The sequence below is a fragment of the Platalea leucorodia genome, assembly GCF_965183815.1.
Source record: "Platalea leucorodia genome assembly, chromosome: Z".
Lineage (NCBI taxonomy): Eukaryota > Metazoa > Chordata > Aves > Pelecaniformes > Threskiornithidae > Platalea > Platalea leucorodia.
Genome location: NC_138858.1, coordinates 52,154,314 through 52,179,501, shown reverse-complemented (window position 1 = coordinate 52,179,501; position 25,188 = coordinate 52,154,314). Strand labels below are relative to the sequence as shown.

At 41.8% G+C, this 25,188-nt stretch overlaps 1 pseudogene across 1 annotated transcript; it reads left to right on the top strand.

Moving 5' to 3' along the window:
- Window positions 1-501: 501 nt before the first annotated feature.
- On the top strand, window positions 502-24,924 carry LOC309602549 (long-chain fatty acid transport protein 6-like; annotated as a pseudogene). The gene is made up of 11 exons: window positions 502-531; window positions 646-1,047; window positions 9,406-9,877; window positions 10,821-11,032; window positions 11,846-12,001; window positions 13,701-13,835; window positions 15,068-15,175; window positions 17,002-17,199; window positions 17,584-17,681; window positions 19,506-19,636; window positions 24,748-24,924. The product of its transcript is annotated as a long-chain fatty acid transport protein 6-like (transcript).
- Window positions 24,925-25,188: the final 264 nt, after the last annotated feature.

Genomic DNA, 25,188 nt, shown 5'->3' with positions numbered 1-25,188 from the left:
TCTGTTGTCACGGAGGCATGGACTGTGATGTCACCTAGCGATGGATTGTGACCAGGTGCTGCTCGCTGCTGGTATCTGGGTGCCGAGTCCCACCCAGCTGGTTTGTGCCCGCACTCCGGCTGAGCAGGTCGCAAGGCTGGAGTGTTGAGCGAAGCCTTGGTGCTGGTGTCCTGGTTGCGGAGTTGTTGCTTGCAGCTCTCTGTGCCCAACCCCAGAGCCATCAAAGGATTATCCCCGGCCCTGCCAGCTTCAGGTGGCCGGGGCACCCAGGAGGTGCGCTCGCGGCAGCAGAGGTGAGCTGGGTGGGGAAACCTCACTCTCGGGAGCTGGGAGCGTTTCCTTCTTAGAGGGACCTGGGCATCTCTTCCACCCCTCCGTGGACCAGCCAATGACGGTGGCCTCTCTCCCTTTTCTAGCGTGACACCCGCTGCTGCAGCGCCAAAGAGAGGGAGCAGTTTGTCATCCCCAGCTCCCCGCAGCCCACCGCAGGGAGTGGAGAGCATGGCCACAGAGCTGGACACCCGCTGTCCAGTATGCCTGGACAGCTGGGATGATCCTGCCTATGTGATGCCATGCCTCCACCGGTTCTGTTACGCATGCATCCTGCGGTGGGCCAACAGCAAGCCCGAGTGCCCCCTCTGCAAGAGGAGAGTGCAGTCCATCGTGCACTCGGTGCGGGCCGACAACAACTTTGAGGAGGTCGTCATCAGACCGTCTGGGCTGGCATCAACATCGGCCGGCACCCGCCAGGCTGGAGGAGGGCGCGGGCATCCAGCCCCCCACAGCCCTCCTCGCCCTGTAACACCCCAGCCGCTGGCGGTGGAGGCGGTGCCCCGGGCTCCAGTGGGCGGCCTCCAGCCCGACACCTGGGCGTCCCTTTTTGACGACCACCCAGCCCTCCTCCAACGCTTTCTGCCGTGGCTGCAACAGCAGCTGCGGCTGATCTTTGCGGAGGAGCCTTCAACAGCCGTCGTGATGGAGGACCTCATCCTGTCCGTCCTGGGCTTCTTTGGGCTGGATGAAGAGGTCCTGGTCCCGCTGATGCAGGTCAGCCTCCAGAATCGCGCGGCGACATTCGTCCAACAGCTTATCGATGTCGCCGTGCAACGCTGCAGCGGGGAGGCCCACCGACTGCTGGGCCTCCAGGACGGCCATGCTGCCGAGGAGCGGCAGGGCAGCCCCACGGCTGCCACTCGTCCTGCTGCCTCCCGAAGGGGGTCTCCTGCCCCTGGCCCAGCCCCCTCCGGCAGCCCTGCGGGAGCCAACGAAGAGGAGCGCCCCAGCACCTCAGCCGCTGCTCTTCGTGGGCGTCCCAGCAGCCGCCCCCGTGATGCCCCCGTTCCCACCCACGGGGAGCAGGAAGAGCGGCACGAGGATCCGGGGGAGGCTGTGGCAGGTCCCTCCAGTGCCAGCCGGGGCAGGGACCGCTCCCTTGGGAGGCCACGGAGACCCCCGAAGAGGAGGGCCGGCACCTCCCAGGACTCTTCCCAGCCCCCCAAGAGGCCACCCCGCCGGCAGAATTAGAGCCAGGCCCCAGGAGCTGCCAAAACCAGGGCGGGGTCAGCAGCTGGGGCACGTGCCAGCCCACAAGTCAACCAGAAGGCTCTCAGTAGTCTAGATCCATCAAGGAAAACAAACTGCCCAAAGGCAAGGGCTGCCCAGCTCCAGACCTGCATCTCTGCAGCCGGTCCCGGGGCAGATGTTTCCAGCTGGGGAGGTCTCCAGCACCAGCCCCTGCCCCACCGCTCGTCACCCCAGGGCTGGCCTCCTCCTCGCCGCACCCTCTGCCCCCACGTCCCGGGGCTCTGCTCTCCTCCCAGCCTGCGCTGCCCCGTGCAGCCTTGCTATGGCAGCGCCCAGATCCCTCCTCCTGTGCGTAGTCACGACTTGGTGCTGCTCTCTGCATCGCCCTAGGGTCGTACCCTGCCAAGGCAGGAGCCCCAAGAAGTTCAGCCCAGGGAAACACCAAGTCCTGCCCTTGGGGAATGACAGCCCCAGGCACCAGCACATGCGGTGGGCTGCCCGGCTGGAAAGCAGCTTTGCAGAAAAAGCCCTGGAGGTCCCGGTGGGCACCAAGCTGACGATGAGCCAACAACGTGCCCTTGCCACAAGGAACACTACCACTGTCCTGGGCTGCATTAGGAGGAGTTTTGCCAGCAGGGCGAGCAAGGCGATCCTTCCTCTCCACTTGGCACTGGTGATGCCACACCTGGAGCACTGCGTCCGCTTCTGGGCTTCCCCAGTACAAGAGAGAGCTGCACGTACTGGAGAGAGTCCAGCAGTGGGCCATGAAGATGATTAAGGCACTGGAGCACCTCTCCTCTGAGGACGAGCTGGGACTGCTTAGCCTGGTGAAGAGAAGGCTGAGGGGGGATCTGATCAGTGTACAAAAAGGCCCGAAGGGAGGCTGCGAAGAAGACGGAGGCAGGCTCTGTCCGGCGGTGCCCAGTGACAGGAGAAGGCATGTTGAAGAGCAGTCTGGACATGATTGCAGGTAAGCGGCTCTAGCTGTCTCTGCTGGAGCGGGTGGCCTTGACAAGATGACATCCAGAGGTCCCTTCCAACCTCAGCCTTTCTGTGATTCTGTGAAAGTATTTTAGTCGTGTAAAGAGTCTATTCTAACAAACAACTTCCTTTTCGTTGTCTAAAGTAAAGAAAGAAAGGGAAGTAGCACAATTCTGCCCTGCTTATACTTGTGAGCCATCCTCAGGACGCATACCACGATGCAGCACACAGGTGCAGTTTCTGCTGCTAAGTAAATGGTCTGAAATCTAGGACTGCTAGGAAAGACCCGTAACAATTATGCTATAGGATACATACATTTTCTCTGTCTCCTGCTGATCTGGTAGATTTTATGTCAGCTGAAACTGTTCAGTCTTCTGGACCTCACTTTGTGAGTACTTCCCAGTGTTGTCCTTGCTTTTGAGGATTTAAAAAAAAAAAAAAAAAAGTTAAAAAAAAGTTAAAATAAATCATTCAAGAGGGACCGACAATAACAACAAAATCGCACATCTCTACTTCCATTGTTAGAAATAAACCAAACCGTTCCTCTGCCTGACCCTCACTCCTAACCGTTTGCTTCATGTTCTGCTTGCTCTCTAACAGATCTTTCATGTTTTCAGACAACTTACTCCATCGTCACGTTCTCTCCTTTACAGCATCTTTAATCTTTTCCTCCAGTCAGCATGATAGTCCAACCCTTCCCTAAAGTGCCAGCATACCATAGGATCAGCCCAGAATTATGTCCTCCAAATAGAGTAAATAAAATGAGAAACTTAGGATGTGAATGGAACAAAGTCTGTAAGCTTAAGTAATATATTCTAATCTAATTAAATAATGTAATCTATTAATTATTCAATAACATACATTGCATGCAAAAAGTAACGGCCTAGAGATTTTCTAAAAACTGAATACCTTAATTATGCCTCAGAAAACATTCATACAAATATAGAAGACATTTCTCATAAAATACTAAAAAGTACACCAACAGGAACGCAGCCAGCCCCTGTGTATTTAGCAAGCTTTTTCAAAAGCTATTCAGCTTGTAATTTTGACTTTCAGAAAGTAAAGGCTTGGTCCGTATGATTTAAATTGCTAGCCAACAGCGTATACGCCTTCCTGTATTCAGGTAATCTTAGCTACTTCTTCAACCAATTAGGCAGCCAGGGACATCCATGATAGTGTCCTTTTTCAGCATCTACGTTCTCTAACAAGACTGTCCTCTGAGGTCCGTATGACTGAGCTTAAAAAATGTGTTAATCAGAAAATATTACTCAACCTAATAAGGCTTTTGTACCTATTGCAGAGAATATATGACAATGTGAGAGCAATGCTGTAGAAATGTTTGCTGTATACTGACTGTATTGTATTTAGGAGTAAACAGAAACATCACTAAGCTGCTTCTATTACAGTGAAACAGCCATTTCAACAGATTAGTCCTTTCCTTTGGTATAACTCTATGTCTTGCTGCTTATGGTCCTTTTAAGCGTGGAACTAGCAGAGCATAATTGACTTCTTTCTCTTCTAACAGTTCTCTCTCAATACAGTCAGCAACACACTGCGTTCCAAGATACGATGTGCGATTCCCTTTCACTCACATGCCTGAAGATAGCTGCAAAGCGGAGGAACTACAGAACAGGAGACCTGGGACATCCAGGAGACAGAAAGGAGTCCCTGAATGATGGGTTCTGATGTCACCGAGTCCCCGAGTGATGGGTTCTGTTGTCACCGAGGGATGGACTGCGGTGTCCCCAAGTGACGGATTGTGACCAGGTGCCGCTCGCTGCTTACATCTGGGCGCTGAGTGCCCCCCAGCTGGCTCATGCCCGCACTCTGGCTGAGCAGTTTGCAAGGCTGGAGTGTTGAGCGAAGCCTTGGTGCTGGTGTCCTGGTTGCGGAGTTGTTGCTTGCAGCTCTGCGTGCCCGGCCCCAGAGCCATCAAAGGATTATCCCCGGCCCTGCCAGCTTCAGGCGGCCGGGGCACCCAGGAGGTGCGCTCGCAGCAGCAGAGGTGAGCTGGGTGGAGAAACCTCATCCTGGGGTGGGGAGCTGGGGGGGTTCCCTCCTTGAGGGACCTGGGCACCTCTTCCACCCCTCCCTGGCCCAGTCAATGACGGTGGCTTCTCTTCTTTTTCTAGCGCAACACCCGCTGCTGCAGCACCAGTGAGAAGGAGCAGCTCGACATCCCCAGCTCCCCGCAGCCCACCGCAGGGAGTGGAGAGCATGGCCACGGAGCTGGAGAACCACTGTCCAATATGGCTGGACAGCTGGGATGATCCTGCCTATGTGATGCCATGCCTCCACCAGTTCAGTTACGTGTGCCTCCTGCCATGGGCTGACAGCAAGCCTGAGTGCCCCCTCTGCAAGAGAGGAGACAGAAAGGAGTCTTTAGCTGTACGTGTAGGCATGCAATCAGGAGTGAAACACCACAGGTGTGGATCTGCAAGAGAACACCTGCTCAGACAAAACTACTATATTCAGACTACCCATGCAACCTTCCTATGAGTGATACACAGAGGCAGAAAGGATCTAACTGAATACAGGACAGTAATCAAAATATAATACAAAAAAGTTGGTATGAAAATATTTGCTTACTTATCATTCAGATGCTGGAAAAAAGCACTGGTTATAAACTGAGCTGAATTAAAATGTTTGCATTTCTTTTATAGGCAATTTCTTATTTACATAAAACAACGTCTACTGTATGTATCTGAAGTCAGATTAGTCTCATTCCTTTATTTGCTTGCGTTACACTTTTCTGAAGTTGTCTTCTCTGTCTCTCTGCCTCAATCAGATAGACCTCTTCATTAATCTATTCCTATGATACAGTATGCGGAGCTTCAAAACTGTACTTTTGCTGCCTACAGATTAGATTGCTTTTAGCAAATGTAGCATGTTGTTTTACTGAAAAAGCTGGCAGATTACTTGGAAAACAGAATAGTCACTTGAATTCTTAGTGAATGTTTGCGCTCACTGTATTTGGAAACCTTTCCTATTTGTCATTATTCATGTGGTTGCCTAAATACTGAAAAATAGTTAATTGTGCATTTTGATACCATTGACTACTTTCTTAGCCTTTTGTGTTTTACTTCAAGATCAAGCTCTAAATACACAGAGATATTTAAGAATCTCAGTTTTCATTAAAAGGAAATGTTTTCAATCCTTGTGATTGCAGAGGAAAAGCTGAAAAGAAGCAAACACGAACAAAGCAGAGAGAGCAAGTAAACAAAACGCTACGTTTCCCCACTTTCTGACTCTATTGCACAAAAAACCCCAACAAACCAAAACCAGTGAGTTTGGTGACCAATTTTCCTGAATTCAATTGCAATTTTGTATTTCCAATGTTCAAAGCAGAGGCTATGTAGCACCTGTTCAAAACACTAAGGCTATTAAAAGGCTATTAAAAGGCTATCTTGAAAATACATTTTTTCCACAGTAGAAATTTGGGCAACTAGATGGATCACTATTTAAAGTTTGTATAACAGATACTTAGTCTTGTACGCACCTCTAGGGTCATTGTAATATTAACTACAAGGACAATTACATCAAGGCTGTCTATCTCAGGTATCCCAGAGACATCTCAGGGGTACCTCAGAGAACTAGGGCATGATCTTGACATTAGGGCCAACACACAGGGCTGCTTACATTTCCCTGGGACTGCAGAACATTTCTGGCTAGTCTTACCTGCTCTTTAACTGACTGAATGCTTCCTGTGTTCTTTCTCTCTCCGGCACATCCCCTGCCTCCCAGAGCTGCTCTGCATGTGCCTGCAAAGCTGTGGACATGTAGTAACTCTGTATCTGAGGTGGCAGCTCCATTGTTTTGTTTTCTCTTTTTCTAAGAGAATAACTGCAGACCAGAGTTCAGACTGAGAAGAGCTAGCAGTCAGTTTTCATTAGAGTAATACTTTTTGGCATAGAATGACTCTCATCAGATAAACAAATGAAGACTAAGGACTGGAAATACCAGATTGCCCATTAACTAAAACAAGGCTGAAGGAATTACTCAGTCATTTCAAGCTAATTGCTCAAATGCCCTTTCCAAGACTTCAGGGAAAATATCCCAGAGCATACTGACTCATTGGAATAAGTAAGTTTATTTCTGACCATGCAGAGATACAAATCTGGATACACAGGCAGCAAAATTCCACTGCATGAAACTTGCTGAAAAGAATGCAAAGGAGAGATAATGCAGTCAGACTAAAGAGCTTATCTCTTACGTTGACAAGAGGGCCTTCCCCCAAAAAAACCCAACCCAAACCACGTCAAAATTCGGCAGTAGATGATATTGTAAGAATACAAAGGTTTTGCTTTGACTGCAAATTAAGCATGCACTTGACAAGAGCAGGAACAACTGAGTTGTTTGCATTTACAGCTAAATCGTAAGTTATTCATCACAGTGTATGAATAATTATTTTTTCCAAAGTGCCTAGAGTTTATCTAGATCCACACTCCTTCATTTGGCGTGTGGATTAAATTCCTGTGCATGTACCTTTTGTGAATGTTTTGGACAATCCTAAAGTCCAGTAATCAAAAGCAAGCTAGGTGGTACCCAGGTGGTACAGCCAAAAGCAGGTATCAGGCTTGTCATTCCAGGCATAGGGCAGGTCATGGCAGTAAGGCTTCTGGACTGCAGCTGAGTATGACTGTAGTCTCACTCAGAGAGGTGTATAATCTTCCTTAATAGTCACTCTTTCCCAATATTCACTCCTTTTCTTCTCCATCTATATATTCTACATTTTTCCTTTCATTTCCTTTGTTTAACTTACACGTAATTTTTCTGCCCCATAAACAGTATTTTGCTTGAACAATTCTAAAATAAGGGACTGGTGTGCCTTTCCATGCACATTCAAGCATGAAAAAACTTAAATTATCCTGAAACAACTCTGAAGACCAAAATCGTTTCATGTAGCCTGCTTTAGTCTTTCGTCTGTTTTATTCTACTATGAGTTCTCACTTATATACCATGGCTATATTTGGCAATAGAAGTAATATAAGAATGCTATAGCCAGCCTATTATTTATTGAGTTTACTTCTGATCTTGCCTAAAAGAAAACTAGGGCTGAGCCTAGTCTTATGTCATCATCCCTTTAATTTATTTTCTCTTAAGACTATGTCTATGTCTTTATTGGTTCGGTTTATAAACTCTTGCCATTTAGACTTTCCCCAGAGCTAAATTTACTGTCTGGAGCTATAGTGAATCTTGCATGCTTGTACATGGGGCAAAGAAAAATTAGTAAATGTTTCCAAGTCACAGTTAAGGAGAACTTAAGAGCCATGAAAGTCATGAGGTCTTCTGTTAGTGCTCTTGGCCAGTAAATAACAACATTCTGAGAAAGCCAGAAAGTCAACAAGGGAGCCATATGGAAGTGAAACACAAGGTGTTTTAACAGCACATCTATTGTAAGAGTAAACTTGTAGCTACTTTCATTCTTTTAATATATAAAAGAAAAAAAAAATGGCCTGATATGTGACACGACATAATAAAGAAGAATACTTGGCAGACTTCAGGATAACTAAGAATGTCACTTTACAAATTAGAGAGTTCAGAAAGTGATGGGTTTAAAAATTTTGTTTAGAACTTTAAAGTATCATGCATTACATACTTTAACTTGGTTTATATGTTTGTATGCAATTAATGCCATGATGCTTTCATTTTTAAGCTGCTCCTTTACCCATACGACATAATATATACTTTATGGTACATGCAAGACCTTGCTTGCTGCAAAAAATCCAGAAGTTAGTATATTTACTGAATATTGTTAAAAACGTAAACGAGCTTGGTGAACATACCAAAAGTACAGTTTGTCAGTAAAATATTTCTAAACTACAGAGTGGAGGCAACATCATTTAGGAAAGCCTCCCAGACTGCTGAAGTGTTCCTGAATCCTAGATTGTCACATAAAGTGTTTCAAATATTTGTAGTAATCACGGCTGAAACTTTAAAAAGGAGACTGGTCAATGTTACACATATCAAGTTGTAGGGATCTTGCATGATCTTCACAAGTTATCCTCTATGACCATTTGAAAATGCAGCAATTAATGGTGGCCTGAAATACATTAATGAAGTTAATAACTGTTATGCTAGAAAGGTTTTTTTCAAATCTTAGTATGTGCTTGTGCATGATTTTGTTTGAGACTTGAGGGTACTATTGTAAATAATGAAAAGAATATAAATAATGCAAAGTTATTAATCACCATTTATTGCAAATGCCAGAAAATCCTAAGGTAAAAACTGGCTATTTCAGAAGATGCAGAAGGTTCACAGTGTATTGCCTGAAATTTGTGTATGTTCATCAGACTGTTCAAACCTGTAGAGGATTAGGTGATAGTCTCAAATTCTACTGAACCAAAAAACCAACCCAGGCAGCAAAGAAGAACATATTTGGTGCATCTTACATGATACTTACATGATACTTAACATGCTTTCATAATATACATATGATACTATATGATTTAACTGTTTCCATCTTTTTTAGGATTTGCTATGGTACAATAAACCAGACAAAAAAAAAAAAAGTCAAATTGTTTCCTGAGTTTATATCTTCTTTTATTTGTTCTTTGGATACTTTTTAAATTTATTAATTTCCATCTTGTATTTAATTGTCAATGTCTTTTTCATTCTGCTGGCACCCTGGCCACATTCTTTACTCTGAAAGAACTCTGTCCTTATAAACTGCACAATCTTTTTTACTCTTTAATCCCTTTTTCTTTTTTTATATTGTTCTGGGCCTTTGTATTCTCGCAAACTCCAATATGATATTTTTAAAAGTTCTCAAATTAATTGCTGGAATTGTAATTAGCTTATTAACTTCCAGTCTCTGTCTTAAAACTCATTGTTAATTATATTAATGTATTGTATTTTACGTCTCTGAAATAGCTAATCTATTATTCCCCCCCCACCAAGCATGCGACGCTTTTGACAACTGCTGGAGGAATAGTGGTGCTGTGTGTCTCTTTGAAGATCTTTTTCCCATACTTCTGGGAAGATCTGATCTACTTCTTGAGGCGGAAGAGGTTAAAAGCAATGGTAAAGAAATGGGTAAGCAATGGAATTCTCTCCATAGTTGACCTTTTCATGCAGAGAGTGAGAAAGATCCCCTGCAAGGCATTCCTTACCTATGAAAGCAAAGTGTACACCTATCAGGATGTGGACAGGAGGAGTAACAGGGTAGCACAGGTCTTCCTACACTATGGGCATCTGAAAAAAGGTGACACTGTGGCCCTGCTGATGCATAATGGACCTGACTTCATCCATGTCTGGTTTGGTCTGGCCAAGCTGGGCTGTGTGGTAGCTTTTCTCAACTTCATTGTCCACTCTAGATCTCTCCTGCACTGTATTAATACATTTGCAGCAAAAGCACTGGTGATAGGAGAAGGTAAGTAAGTTCTGTATTGTGTTTGGCTTACTTGTGACTTTCGAGTGCTCTATGCCTTTTCTTCAAAAATAGAAAACCAGAGCCATTCAAAGCTGCAAGCACTTCATATATACATACATGTATGCTGGCTAAAAAAGAGGCGGAAGAGGTCGTCTTGTTTAAATTTCAAGTGCATAAGCACCAAAAATAGGCGGAATTAATCAGTATAATAAAAGGCTTACATCTGAAACTCTCCAAGTACTGGACAATATACCAGCAGAAACAATCATGCATCAGCAACTGAGCAGCCTGGAGACATACTTCAGCATCATCTCATTTCCATTTCTGTTTGTTGGCTTATGTAGATACAACTCCACTGAATACAGGAAGACTCAGATTCTCTTTGTTAGTGGTGATTTCCTTCAGCTCAAAATTTCCACATACAAATTTATGGTTACTTTAGAACTACTTTAAAGTAGTGGTCCCAAGGCAGGATTGCTTGGAGCAAAGAGTACAGCATGTTGAGCTGTAATTTTGGCCCTCTTACTGGTATATTATGTAATACTGGGCAATATATTTAACCTTTCTATTCCTCTTTTCCCATCTTTGATACAGGTTGGCAGTACTTCCATAATTCCATATGAACCCATGAGGGCTCACTAGCTGGTACATGCCCCAAGCTTTAAAATAAACATTATAACATACCAATTAAATTAAATCCTATACATTAGCATCACCAAGTAAGATCAGGGAGTTTTACCTATTACCATTAAAGCCATGTAAGAAGTATAGGGAAATTAAACATCATGATTTTTTTTCACTGTCTGATAGGTGGGTTAGTCCTGCTGTGGGCTGCAGTAGGTTCACTGTATGCAGTGTTAGGGTATATAATTCCAATGCAGGTAATCAGGTCTGCAGTTGTAATTATTTTAATAATGAGCATAGAATTTTTTTAACTTGGCAGATTATTTGGGATCAATAGAGAAGAAATTATTTTTCATCTCTTGGAAAATAATGTTGCTGTCTGGCTGATGAGCACCAGTTCTCCTTTCCAGTGTGTTCACACTATACCAGACAAACTAGACAAGGTGCTGGATCACCGTGTTCCGTCTCACCATAAAGCTGTCACTAAAACCAGAAACACAGCTATGTATATCTTCACATCGGGAAGTACAGGTGAGGATGTGTACTAACAAAGTACAACTGCAGCTCTCTGAAAATTAAGGTGGTATAAATTTAGCAACAAGGCAGGCACACAAGAAGACAAAACTTGAATTTTTAAGTCAAATTAGGGAGGAATTCATTTCATTAAAAGCATAGTACACATTAAACCATTTTTGCCTTGGCATAACAAGGGTGTAATAGTTCCAGTTAGTGAACTTGCACATAGATATTCCATGGCTGAACTTTATTTCTTAAATATAAGGCCAATAAAACCAGTCTCTAACAGCTGCTCAGATTCCATAGTGACAGAATTTCACAGGCCTATACTAAAAAGAAATATGGCCAGCACAAGTGCTTGCACTTTGGGAGAAAACTTTTCCTCTGAGACTGGCCTGAATAATGAAATTTCATTTTACTTCACTGGGAAGGAAAGAGGAATCCTTCCTCTAGTCAAGCCAAAAAACTTTGTAAAAGTTATTCCTATTACAAATAGCAGCTGAGTGGCACCGTGGCTCTTCAGAAGCTTTCCCATTCTTGCTTTGTGGTGAGGGAACACTGTGTGAACACTCAGTCTGCCCTTGCCTGTGAAGGGTATGGACTTTCTTTCCCAGACAAACCAGACGAAATAGCCTTACAGGCAAAAAGACTGAAGAAGCTGAGAGACTAAGGAGATATACTCATGAAGTAAATACTAAAGGACAGGACAGACAAAGACTCAGAAAAAAAGATAATACTCCGTGTACATTCCACACGTAATTCTGTTTGCAGCAATATTATTAATGCATGCAGGACATTTATAATAATTTGCTCTTCTCCCTTTGACAGGTTTCCCAAAAGCTGCTATCTTCACTCATCTAAGAGCTCTATCTGCCTGCTTAGCATTTACTTACACAGTGTGGTGAGGTTTCTCAGGATATCTCACTCTTCCCTTGTACCACATCAGTGCTTCTCTTCTTGGCGTCAGTGGATGCACTGAATTAGGTAATATTTACCTTCTAGTGAAGTTTCATTAATTTGAGAATGCTATAACATTTCATAATTTATTCAGTAACTCCGTTTGGTGAGTAACTCAAATATTATGTCTACCAATAGGCTTTTGACATTTTCTCATTTTTATCACCTTCTCCAGTCTGCAAACAATATCTAAGACATATGCATAGTTTTTGAAGCTTAGAACAGACACCAGTTGTTGCATAAATCCAACATAACATGACATGAGGTCAGTGTATTGCTAATACCACTGCGTACCTTCTGTAGGTTTAACCTGAAATCATATTTGTATCCTACACCAAAAGTCTAAAAGGGCATTCACACAGGCATCTGAGAAGTCAGGCTTTATTTTTAGTGTCAGAAGGTACAAATGCATTGTGGAAGCTTTAACTAACCCTTATAATAAGGTCAAGTAAATGTGTTTTGGGGCTTTTTGAGTCACATATTTGAGTAACACCTACAGAATTAGATTCATGACATTAAAGTGAAAGAAAGGAAGGACGATGGAGCCTCCCCTTTTCATTCTGATAATGGGAGTTATTTGTAGAGGGCTAGCAATCAGATATTTTTCAGATATGTCCTCCTTTCCTGTCCTTAGAGTCTTGCCCAGATGCTGGGTTTTGGTATGTAAGTATATATCTAGACCGTTTTAAAAGCCATTTCAGTGCTTTGTTTCTTCAGGAATAGCATGGGCAGGCATGCTGGGCTACAGCAACGGATAACAAGACTGCTGCTGCCTAACAAAAACACAAAAGGGATGGGAAAAGTAGTGTACAAAAAGGTTTGAAGCTATGATCCGTCTTGGAACAGAAAAAATAGGGTAACAGTTTTCTTAGGTGGGCCATTCAGATGGAGACTCTGGGGGGCCTGGGATTCGAATGACAAGGCTTTGAGGTGAGCAAGGCTGAAGAGCTCTGAGAGGGCTTCAGGTCTTGCATGAGACGGTACTTGGATCAGGGAGGAACTGGCAAGATAGGAGCAAGTGTGATTCAGAACTTGGAAGGCACTGGGAAGCTTCATGCAGGACAAACAGGACTCAGGCAAAAAGGAATTATGAAAAGGATAGAAATAGGGAAATTTGTAAATTCTTGACTGACAACACTTAGAAAAAATTGTGAAAAAGGGACAGGGTAGCAGACATGAGATGGATGTCTAGGATGAGGTGGCTTTTGGAATGGAAAGCTCTGAAGGAACTTCAGGGCCACAGAAAAAAAAAATTGAGGATGATGAGTTGGCCAGAAACAGGGAAAGGGAAGTGAAACAGAAACAATAAAGACTCTGAGCCCGTTTCCCTTCCACCACTTCTCACACAAACAGAAAAGCTGCAAGCTACCTTCTCCCCCATCTGAAGCTCTCTTTTTTCAGAGTTACACCAGTTACCATCTTGACAGAAAAAAATTGGTTAGGCTTTGATGTATTCCTAACAACTGGAGACGACCAAAAGGTTCACTTCCACTGCTTCTGATACTGTAAGTTTTTAGTTACTGCTCGGAAGAAGAAGCAAGGCTCCATTGTGCTAGTCACATTTAACAGAAAGATCTTGCTAGAAATAGCTTACAATTGATTTAAATAGCTGAATTTATCATTAATTGAATTAAGAGAATAACAACTTTTTTTTAACAATAGTGGTAGAAGATAAGATAGATTTTAAAGGTTATTTTGAATTTTCTTGTCTGTTTTCATCACCTAGGAGTAACTTGGGTTTTGAAGAAGAAATTTCCTGTAAGCCAGTTTTAGAATGACTGTATAAAATACAATGTTGCAATGTTTTTGTACATAGGAGAACTCTGTTGCTACCTCTGTAACCAGCCCAGTGTAACTTCTTGTTTGCAAATGCAGGTTTAAAATATAGCAAACCTATATTTTCATAAGTCATATAGATTCACCCATTTTTCAATGGTATAGTATTTTGAATGTTTGATAGTTTTTTTCCAGTGTATACAAAATCTGGGTCTTGTGTTCCTTGTAGTTCTATGAAAGCGATAAAGTTTATATCAGCAAACGTAGTGGTTACACAGAAACAAGCCTGGCAGGATGGGACAGTTATGCCCAGGCACTAACATAAATTCCTCTGTAAAGCCAAGCCTGTTAGCTTTTCATCAGAGTGACTGACAAGTGGCAGGTCAGTAAGGAAAAGGTATAAGCATTAAAAGCTTTATCAGACTCAATGATCAAACAAGAGCATGAACCAGATTAAATTATTAAATACCTGCACTGCGCTGTTCCCAGGTAGTTACTTAGGAGAAGGCTAATCTATTAAGTATTTAATGGCTGATAATTAATTTTTGTATGTCTTTGAAAGTGCTGAATGAGTTTTTGTTTGTTTAATTTTTTTTCTGAAGAGGTGTTCCAAAGGCACATTTTGTTCCACAGGTGTGTATATGATGATAAACTTACCTGTATAAAGCCATAGCACTAACAGTGTGGTGCAAAATCTCAGTCGCCCCTAGCATAACAGTCCTGAAGAACATGGGAGCTAAATCATGATCAGATTTTGGACAAAAGTAGGATGTCACCAAACAGCAGCAGCAGAAAAGCAAGTCTGAAAACACTTATTACATTGCAACACTTTTTTCTTGATGATGGTGGAAAAGATTGGTTAATCTTCTTAATTTTATACTTGGGAGTTAGGAAGTTACTGAAGGGAGGTGACAAGAAGTATTCCTACCTACCACAGAAAACATCATGTACAAGCACAAGGTTCAAATGGTCTCCAACTGCATTGGTCAGAGATTGGCGCACGAACTAGCAACAAGGGAACATCTGAGAGAATCCACCAGCTGGTTTGAACAGAGACTTATTATTGTGTGGTCCGGATGTAGGAGAGGGGTCAAAGACAAAAGGGTATTAGAGGGAACAAGCCAGGAAAACTGTTGGCCAGAACTCAAGTCTGTGCAAACATTATGTCAGTAGCCCATGTATCAAAGAAACAAGGGAATAATTAGCTAGGCCAAACTAGTTGTGTAAAGGTCTCTCCTGCAGGAGAAGGCAGGAAGAACTTTCTTTACTTGGCTCAATAATAAGAATTTATCTCAGAAGATACTGATATTTAACTAGCAACTGGTAAGAAGAGGAAAAAACAGAAAGATGGCCTAGCTGAGCGGAAGAAACTGAGGATGCCAACAGAAGTGAATCAGGGTAAACGCAGAGACTTGTCAGGATCAGGTATCTTACCAAAGTATATCACATACAACCTCTCATGTACCACACAGGTTCTTCCACAGTGAAAGAAACCTGTGCAGGCTAATAAGCCAGGCAGCTACATTTCACCTAGACTCTTTGTGCTGTGGCATGCCAGAGCACAGCAGTCTTGCTGTTGCCCAGGACTAGGGCTACCTAGATGAGGGACTTCATGCAGTATGCTCTAGGTCATATCCAGGATGTCTGTCCTTACCTCCTTTCACAGAGCATGCCTAGGTCTCACACTGAAATTGAGAAAGAACATGAATTTGGGAACTAGGAGGCACTCCTGGATTTCTTGATGTAGACAGAGACTCTAGACACTACTCTGACTAAATATGTCTATAGGAAGCTTACCCAGCATCCATGTCCCTATTGGAATTAAATTTTAAACACGGTACCCCATAGAAGGTAACAAACAAAACAGAATATATGTTGAGGAATGTTTTTAAAAAGAACCATACAACTTTTAAAATAAAGATATTTTAAAAGCCAAGGTAAGGGGTAAGGTTAGGGGTTGACCTGCGGGAAAGCAGCTCTGCGGAGAAGGACCTGGGAGTCCTGGTGGACAAGTTAACCATGAGCCAGCAACATGCCCTTGCAGCAAAGAATATTTAGATAATATCTAAATCAAGCAAAAGAATGATTTTTTTTTCCTGAAAAGAGCTTGCTTCCTCACTACAGTTACTTCATAAACTGGACAAAAAATCTTGGTTTCTCAGTGAAATTGATAAAATGCCCAGTTTCATGACACAACTAGAAAAATCTTGCATGTTGTTACACATATTTTTTAGATAATTCTGAAGCCATCACTCAATGTAATGTAAGACAGTAATGACAGTAAATTCCCAAACTGGAATAGAGAATCATCCTGTAAAAATGACTGGGGCTTAAGACAACTCTTTTAAATTCAACATCTTTGGTTTGGTTTTTCTTTTGTTATAAAGCATGCTTCCTATTTGCAGCAATGCCAGCTCATCTCCTGCACGGTAATACGAGCTTTCATTCTACTTTCCACATTTGGGGTTCAAAACAATAAGGAGGATTTAATATGAGGCTGATATACAGCTATGAAGAAAATTATTTGTTTGAAAACATCTCCACACATCCGTTGAACGGAAAAAAAAAATCTTTAGAACATGGAAATGTTTTTTAACCTCAGGAACATACTGAGAAATAAGCCAGTACCTATCACAGATAGAGAATAATAAAAAAGCATTTAAAAGGGTATTTTCAGCCAATTCCAGTAAAGTCAATGGAATTTTTGCCCTTGATATAAATGGGACTTACTTATACAGTCAGCAACAAGGGGTGATGCCCAGTAGGGATATGCTGCAGACTGCAGGGACTCCTTGATGTTCAGAGGCCCAGGCACATTATGGCTTACAACGTGCATTTCCACACCAGCGCAGTGCTGAGAGCAGTAGCAGCCCTGTCCTCCAGAAAACCATAAAGCACAAGAGGTTAGGTGCTATGTTTTGCCCCCATGTGTATTGCTTGATTACCAGCACCCTTTTCAATTGACAGAAAAGTCATCCTTTCATTGGGCAAATGCTTTTTCAGGGTAAGTGATGTACACTGTACTCCAAAAAGCTCTTCCCTAAAGTCTAGTTTTTCAGAAGAGAAGGAAGCAAATTTATGTTCCCTCTTCCACTCACCTATTTCTGCTGCTCAGGAAATACTTATGGAAATGTAGCAACAAGATGAGTAGAACAGATGTGGCTTTCCAAAAGATTTTTAATATGATACTTCGTGTTCTAAATAGCTCACTGTAAATATGGGGTTTTGCATCCCCTTTTCATGGCCTGCAGGTAAACCAGGTCTCCTAGTCATCCGAGTTACTCAGGATGCCCCATTTTCTGGATATGCTGGAAATCACAAAGCCTCAGAGAAGAAACTCCTGTATAATGTGTTTGTGAAAGGAGATGTGTATTTTAACACAGGAGTCCTCCTGTGATGGATGAGGATGACTTCCTCTACTTCACTGACTGGGTAGGAGACACTTTCAGGTATAGTACAGAGTTAACGCTAAATTCAGTGAGCTTGGAAGAAATCATACACATACAGGACTCGATGACACAGGTCAGACTTGAACCTGACGAATACCAATTTTGTTTTAACAGAGACATAAAGGATCACAATCAAAGTCCACCAAAGTTCACATCAAAACAGCAGAATTTTTAAAATTTGAGTCAAATGGCACTTCTATCTCTTTTAAGTTTGGGGTCTCAAATGAGATGGCACTAAATCAGAAAAGGATTTATCTGCTTACACTCTTCAGTTAAGAATAACAGTAGTCCACATTAAAAGTAGTGCTGCATCACATATAGCTATGGATTAAATGAAAATTTTTTAGCTAATACCTATGTTATTTTAAAAAATATTTTCGACAGGTGGAAAGGAGAAAATGTTGCCACTGTAAAAGTCGCAGAGGTCATTGGTATGATGGATTTTGTCCAAGAAGATAATGTTTATGGTGTAAGCATAAAAAGTAAGACATTCCCTATAGTTTGAGAATATAAAATGAAAATAGTAATTTCCTACTCTATCCTTTCTGTTCCTTCAACAAAATGCATACTTATACGTAAGGAAATAAATGGTGTCAACTCAGCATTTCGGGCTTTCCTACAGTGCTTTGAAATTTCAGTTTCAATAAAATGCTGCATTGAATAAACATGACACGCTGAAATTTTGTAATGAATGGCAGAAACATCAGGATGAATTAAAACTCGTAACACAGATATGAGAAGTACGAAGTTATAAACTACAAATTTCTCTTAGGCTACAGGCTTTCATCTGAAAAATGGTGAAACAGGGAACATATGAAAAGATGACGTCTGAAAACACCTGTCACTATCTTGTAAGTAGAGTCCTACAAGATACATATTTTTTTTATAATTGGAATGTTCCCAACCACATATGGTGCTTCATAAAAATATACAATACCATGCTGAACAACTGTAGGCAACTACATTACAAGATGAGGTGGAAAAATGCTCAGAAGATGCATCCATTGAATCAACAGGTTGAGGAAGGCAAACTTTCTCGTGGTGCTGAATAGCAGTTTTATGTTTCCTTTAGATGAAGGCAAACAAAGTCTAGTATTAAAAGAAACTAGTCACATGAAGAAGAAGCTATCAAGAGACAAGCTACTACTTAGCCCTGAGAGATGGGGGACACAATGGATTCAAAGAAAGAGGATACAAAGGCCATAATCTGAATGGTTGATCAGCAGGTGGCTGTCAAATGCCAATATGTTCATTTGTGAGAGATGGCATCCTCAAGTGCATGCAAATAAAACTGTAAACTAACTTGGAAAGCATATCTCATTTTCATCTACAGTTGGAGCTGACAAGAACTCCTCAAAGGGCTATTGCTATCTCAGGCAGTGAATAGCACATCAAAACAAAACCTCAAGAGCTTAAGAATCACATTCATTCTTGGTTGTTGTGTTAACAAAATCTAGATAGCACAGTCTTTCCTTTTTCTGAATCAGCTTGAGTCTCAAATATTGCCAAAACAAACTTTAAGGCATATTACAAATTAAACAACTGCAAGTTAATTTTCACAAAAAGGGAACACCCATATTTTATCTTTCCAGTGCTTTGGCCACACCTCAAAGCTGCTCTTTCATTCTGGATGGATTTAACTGTGGCAGCTCATTTCTTCTAATTTAGATCTTTTCTCTGTTTGGAATTTTTACTTGTGTTTGACTAAAGAGAAAGCAGAAGTTTCTTACATCTTTTTTAAAAGGGTTTTTTTTCTGTTTTCACATCAAACATAACTTGCTGCTTGTAATTTACTGAGGCACTTCCCCTGTTTGTCACTAATCTGTCTGTGGAATAAAGCAGAAAACAGTCAGTACTGCTTATACAATGTATGATAGCCACTGAACTTTATATAGACCAAGTAAAGTCTCATACATGTCTATGTCCATTTTTTGCACTAGTCTTTGTGGAAGTGAGTTCAGCTTTTTATTGAACTAATGGTCACTCTAATTGCATTAGACCACTATGTTACCCATGTTAAGATTGAGAAAGATAGGAAGAAAATGCAACAGCCAGCTGCCAGCCATATAGAACTCATAACAGAAAGAGGTTAGTGACATCTTTTTAGTTTAATAAAAACACTGAAAGTAACTTTAAGTCTTCCAATATAAAGTATTGTGTATCTTATACTCAATGATGTCTGAGAGGATAGGGCAGATATTTCACAATATCAAAATATTTGCTCTGAGCAATACTAAATCCCACCAAATGTCATAAAAGACTCACACACACTCTCACTTCTCATAATATTTTTCAATGTTTTTTAGACTATGAAGGAAGAACAGGGATGGCAGCTGTTGTGCTTAAACCTGACCAACCCTTTAATGGAGAAAGACTTTATAAGCATGTTGTGGACTTCCTTCCAAGTTGTGCCCAACCATGCTTTATGAGAATCATGGTAAGACAATCAGCTGCCTCCTACTTGTATTTATCTCTGTCTGACCTGAAAATTGGTCTCTACAATCATAGAATGCAGGAATAAATTTACAAAGTTTCAAGAACTGAAACACAAAAGGTAATATTGGTCTGAATTATTGTTGCTTTATTATCACAGAAACATAGAATCGTTTAGGTTGGGAAAGACCTTTAAGATCATCAAGTCCAACCATTAACCTAACACTGCCAAGTCCACCACTAAACCATGTCCCTAAGCACCACATCTACCCGTCTTTTAAATACCTCCAGGGATGGAGACTCAAACACTTCCCTGGGCAGCCTGTTCCAATGCCTGACTACCCTTTCGGTGAAGAAATTTTTCCTAATATCCAATCTAAACCTCCCCTGGTGCAAATTGAGGCCATTTCATCTAGTCCTATCACTTGTTACTTGGCAGAAGAGACTGACCTCCACTTCGCTACAACCTCCTTTCAGGTAGCTGTAGAGAGCAATAAGGTCTCCCCTCAGCCTCCTCTTCTCCAGGCTAAACAACCCCAGCTCCCTCAGCTGCTCCTCGTAGGACTTGTGCTCTAGACCCTTCACCAGCTTTGTTGCCCTTCTTTGGACACGCTCCAGCACCTCAACGTCCTTCTTGTAGTGAGGGGCCCAAAACTGAACACAGTAGTCGAGGTGCAGCCTCACCAGTGCCGAGTACAAGGGGATGATCACTTCCCTAGTCCTGCTGGCCATGCGATTTGTGAATCAAGCCAGGATGCTATTGGCCTTCTTGGCCACCTGAGCACACTGGCGGCTCACGTTCAGCTGGCTGTCCACCAACACCCCCAGGTCCTTTTCTGCCAGGCAGCTCTCCAGACACTCTTCCCTACACCTGTAGCATTGCATGGGGTTGCTGTGACCCAAGTGCAGGAGCGCAGGACCCGGCACTTAACCTTGTTGAGCCTCATACAGTTGGCCTCAGCCCATTGATCCAGCCTGTCCAGGTCCCTCTGTAGGGCCCTCCTACCCTCCAGCAGATCAACACTTCCACCCAACTTGGTGTCATTTGCAACCTTCCTGAGGGTGCACTCAATCCCCTCATCCAGGTTGTTGATAAAGATATTAAACAGAACTGGCCCCAATACTGAGCGCTGGGGAACACCACTTGTGACTGGCCACCGACTGGATTTGACTCCATTTACCACAACTCTTTGGGCCTGGCCATCCAGCCAGTTTTTTACCCAGCGAAGAGTACACCCATCCAAGCTGTGAGCAGCCAGTTTCTCCAGGAGAATGCTGTGGGCAGTGATGTCACAGGCTTTACTAAAGTCCAAGTAGGCAACGTCCACAGCCTTTCCCTCATCCACTAAGCGGGTCACCTTGTCATAGAAGGAGACCAGGTTAGTCAAGCAGGACCTCCCTCTCATAAACCCATGCTGACTGAGCCGGATCCCCTGGTTGTCCTGTATGGTGTCACATGATGGCACTCAGGCTGATCTGCTCCATAACCTTCCCCAGCACTGAGGTCAGGCTGACAGGCCTGTAGTTCCCCACATCCTCCTTTCAGCCTTCTTGTAGATGGGCATCACATTTCCTAACCTCCTGTTGACTGGGACCTCCCTGGTTAGCCAGGACTGATGATAAATGATTGAAGGTGGCTTGGTGAGCACTTCCACCAGCTCCCTCAGTACCCTTGGGTGGATTACATGCAGCCCCATAGACTTTTGCACGTCTAAGTGGTGTAGCAGGTCGCTAACCATTTCCCCTTGGATTATGGGGGCTTCATTCTGCTCCCCATCCCTGACTTCCAGCTCAGGAGGCTGGGTACCTCTGAGAACAACTGGTCTGACTATTGAAGACTGACACAAAGAAGGCATTAAGTACCTCAGCCTTTTCCTTGTCCTCTGTCACTGTTTCCCCCCGCATCCAATAAAGGATGGAGATTCTCCTTAGCCCTCCTTTTGTTGCTAATGTATTTATAGAAACATTTTTTATTGTCTTTTACGGCAGTAGCCAGATTAAGTTTCAGACGGGCTTTGGCCCTTCTAATCCTCTCCCTGCATAACCTCACAACATCCTTGTAGTCCTCCTGAGTTGCCTGCCCCTTCTTCCAAAGGTAGTTAACTCTCCTTTTTTTCCTGAGTTCCAGCCAAAGCTCTCAGTTCAGCCAGGCTGGCCTTCTCCCCTGCTGGCTTATCTTTTAGCACATGGGGACAGCCTGCTCCTGTGCCTTTAAGATTTCCTTCTTGAAGAATGTCCAGCCTTCCTGGACTCCTTTTCCCTTCAGGACTGCCTCCCAAGGGACTCTGTCCCTTATGAAGTTAAGCAAAAATTTGATGAATTAAACTTATATTTTGCTTTAAGGATCCATCCATACATAAAAATCCAAGATGTGATTAATAACTTGGCAAAGTTGGATTTTATTTCAAAGCTCTTCATCTTTAAGTAGTGTGTTCTTCTAGCCAATGGAAGACTACCAGATGCAGACGAGTGATATTATACACAACAGTGTTCCATTATAAAAGGATGACATGATCCGTTTAAAACCTTTCTGTAATATGGTTGTTCTTGAAGTGGTTATTATTCATTGTTACTGACAAAGCATCAAAGAAATATCTAGCTCTTTGCAACAGATAGTAAGGTAAATACTTTACAGTGAAGATCTCATCATCTGAGAACTAAAATGTACCCACGTACTTTAGAGTATAAAAGCAGAACTGGGATACCATTCTTTTTAAACCTGCACCTTGAAAGTGCAAGGATTGCACCCCTTGTGTTCTCCCCACAGGATGACCTTCTGCAACAGGACAGGAGAGCATGAAGTGCAAAGATCAGGAAAGGGCCCCTCATTACATCTTCTGAAAGCTTGTAGCAGACAGTTTTCTGCTGTTAGGGGATGCTGAGAGGCATTCAGCAGTTTTGCCTCTCCCTAAATATTCACAAATTGTCTGAAAGGAACCAATTTGACTGAGAACAAGATGGGAATGTAACAGAGTGAGTGAGACTGGAGAGGAAGAGGAGAAAAAGAATGTATACATTTAGAGAGAAGTGTAATTTTTAAGAGAGTTTAAGGAATTGAGGAAAGCTATTTTTTCACGAATAGGTTACTCTACTAGGTAAATGTATCTTCAATTGCCGTTAGCGTAGGTTATACTATCTACAGTGTCTCAAGACAGCAGTGCCCTCTTCTGGGAAAAACCTTCGAAACAGACTTGTCTTTATGGTTCCATTACATGGAGAAAATCTTTACAGAGCTCTAGGGTCTATATATGTGGAACTGATGAAACCTGTTTGAGTTTATGTGTTCTCCGACTAAAGCTTTTTTTAGCTAATTCAAGGGAGCTTACTACCAAAGATACTATCAGTACTAATTCATGAATATTTACACATGTAAATTCTTATTAAAGGAGATAAAACCAATTTTATTAAAAAAGTCAAAATTATAAACCCCATGTTGTTACTTTAAAAAACACCTTAGGGGAGGGTAATAGGATGAATGCTGAACTCTCAATTTTCTGAGTGGACAGAAAATGAAGTCCCTTCTGAAAAAAAAAGATGTGTCTTGAGAAAGAGCTCAACCTAATCAAGAGTGACAAGCAAAAATCAAAAATTCGCATGCAAAATTGCATTTAAGAGAAAATCAATCTTCAAAATTTTTCAGCAGTCCATATGTAGGCTCTTTTTAATATGACTTGCAACCATTGTTGACTGATTTTGTGAAAACCAGACAGACAGAAAACCAGCGAGTTGTTCTTCTCAACCTCTCTGACTTGACTCTAGAGGAAGAGCAGAGGCCCAGGGACAATGATGCAAAGAACCACTGTACTCCAAGGCTCTGAGATAGCAGTTTTTTCACTTGACTTTTGCTAACTTCATTTCTTGTTTGCAGAAAAACATTAGGAAAAGGTTTCTAAGAGCATCCAGTGAGTGATTTCAGTTTTGCATTATTTGTGCTCTGTTTTGTTTTGGGTTTTTTGGTTTTATTTGTTTTTTGTTGTTTTTTTTTTTAAAAAAAAAACCTTGTGTTTCCATGTAGAAAAATCTGACTTTATTAAAATAACATCAGGGTAACATTTAAACAGAAAATCTCAGCAATCTGTACTCATAACACACTTTTAATATATTTAATACCTGTCTTTATTAAATCTTTAACCTTATCATTGCAACTGTCTAAATAATTACCAAGACAAATTCATGCTAGCTATTCAAGTTGAAGCAATCCCACTTGGTAATGACTGAACATTATTACCATCTGGCAGCTATTCAGTGTCTGTGTGAAATGACTTGGTGGTCTAAGTGTGGTTCCTACCATAAGTGCTGCCAAAAGAGAGAATGAACTGGCAAACTTATTAGCAGTCTCTATTAGCAGTCTCAGCTCAGAAGCCAAAGACTAAATGATCTGGGAGTTGTGGAAATGGAGTATCAGTGTGAAGAAGAAATCAGGCATGTTACAGATCAAGAGAGAAAAACAAGTAACCGAAAAGTGGCTTGTTTCAGCATGAGAACTAAAAGAAAATGTTGACTACATTGAAAACACCATACAAGTAATAAAAATGCTTGAGAATAGCATGTTTTAAACTTTTCTCTTAATGTAAGCCACATTTTAAATGAGATTATTTTATATACCACTTCTGCTCTCATACAATGACTATTGTGTGCAGACCAACTTGTTCATGAATTGGCATTTGAATAACTGTACAGCAACTGGTTACACAGAATAATAATACAGGAAGGCATTTAACATATTTGTATTTAATGCCTGAAATGAACTTTTGCAGTTGGAAATCAGAGGAGAGCTGGTGTGATAAAATTGGCCAGCTCTCTGCAGAGCATCACCAAGTGTCCCACAAACTACAGATTTTGTGGTCAGCTGCACTAATGAAAGTTAAAGAAAATGCTTATTTCGAAACAGAAACTTGCAAGCTTGTATGTGGCTTTGAGAGAGAAATGAATAAGAAATAAAAGCTGCATTTAGATTTAGATTTCACTGCACTTGTGAATCAGATCATTCTGTCTATCTGAAGACATTCTATAGTAAAATTGTATAATCCATTTTATTCAGTAATTGCATCATATTTTCACTGATATAGGCTGAAATGGAATATTGCATTTTACTTGAATTATTTTTTTTTTTCGGATGTTATGCAAATTACTGCAACTTTCAAGCATCCAAAAATGCATCTGGTGAATGAAGGATTTAATCCAGAAATTATATCTGAACCTCTGTATTTCACTCATGAACCTGCACATTCCTATATTCCTTTGACAAGAGAGATATACAACAACGTGGTTTCCAGTGAAATACGTTTATAAAGCATACAAATAAAATTACAATACAGAAAGTACATTTCAAATATACTCCTGCAATTATTTCACAAAAGCCAGTATGCAATATTTGTTCTAAAAACATAAGACAATCAAATTAGTCTTACTGTGATAGAATTTGTCTCTTCATAAGACAGAGCCACAATAGTTATGTGCATTGTGTAAGCTGCACTGCATATGCTCATATTACTTCCAGGCTCACACAGGCAAATTTTTATTTAACTTTTCTCACTGATTCAAATTATTTTTGTC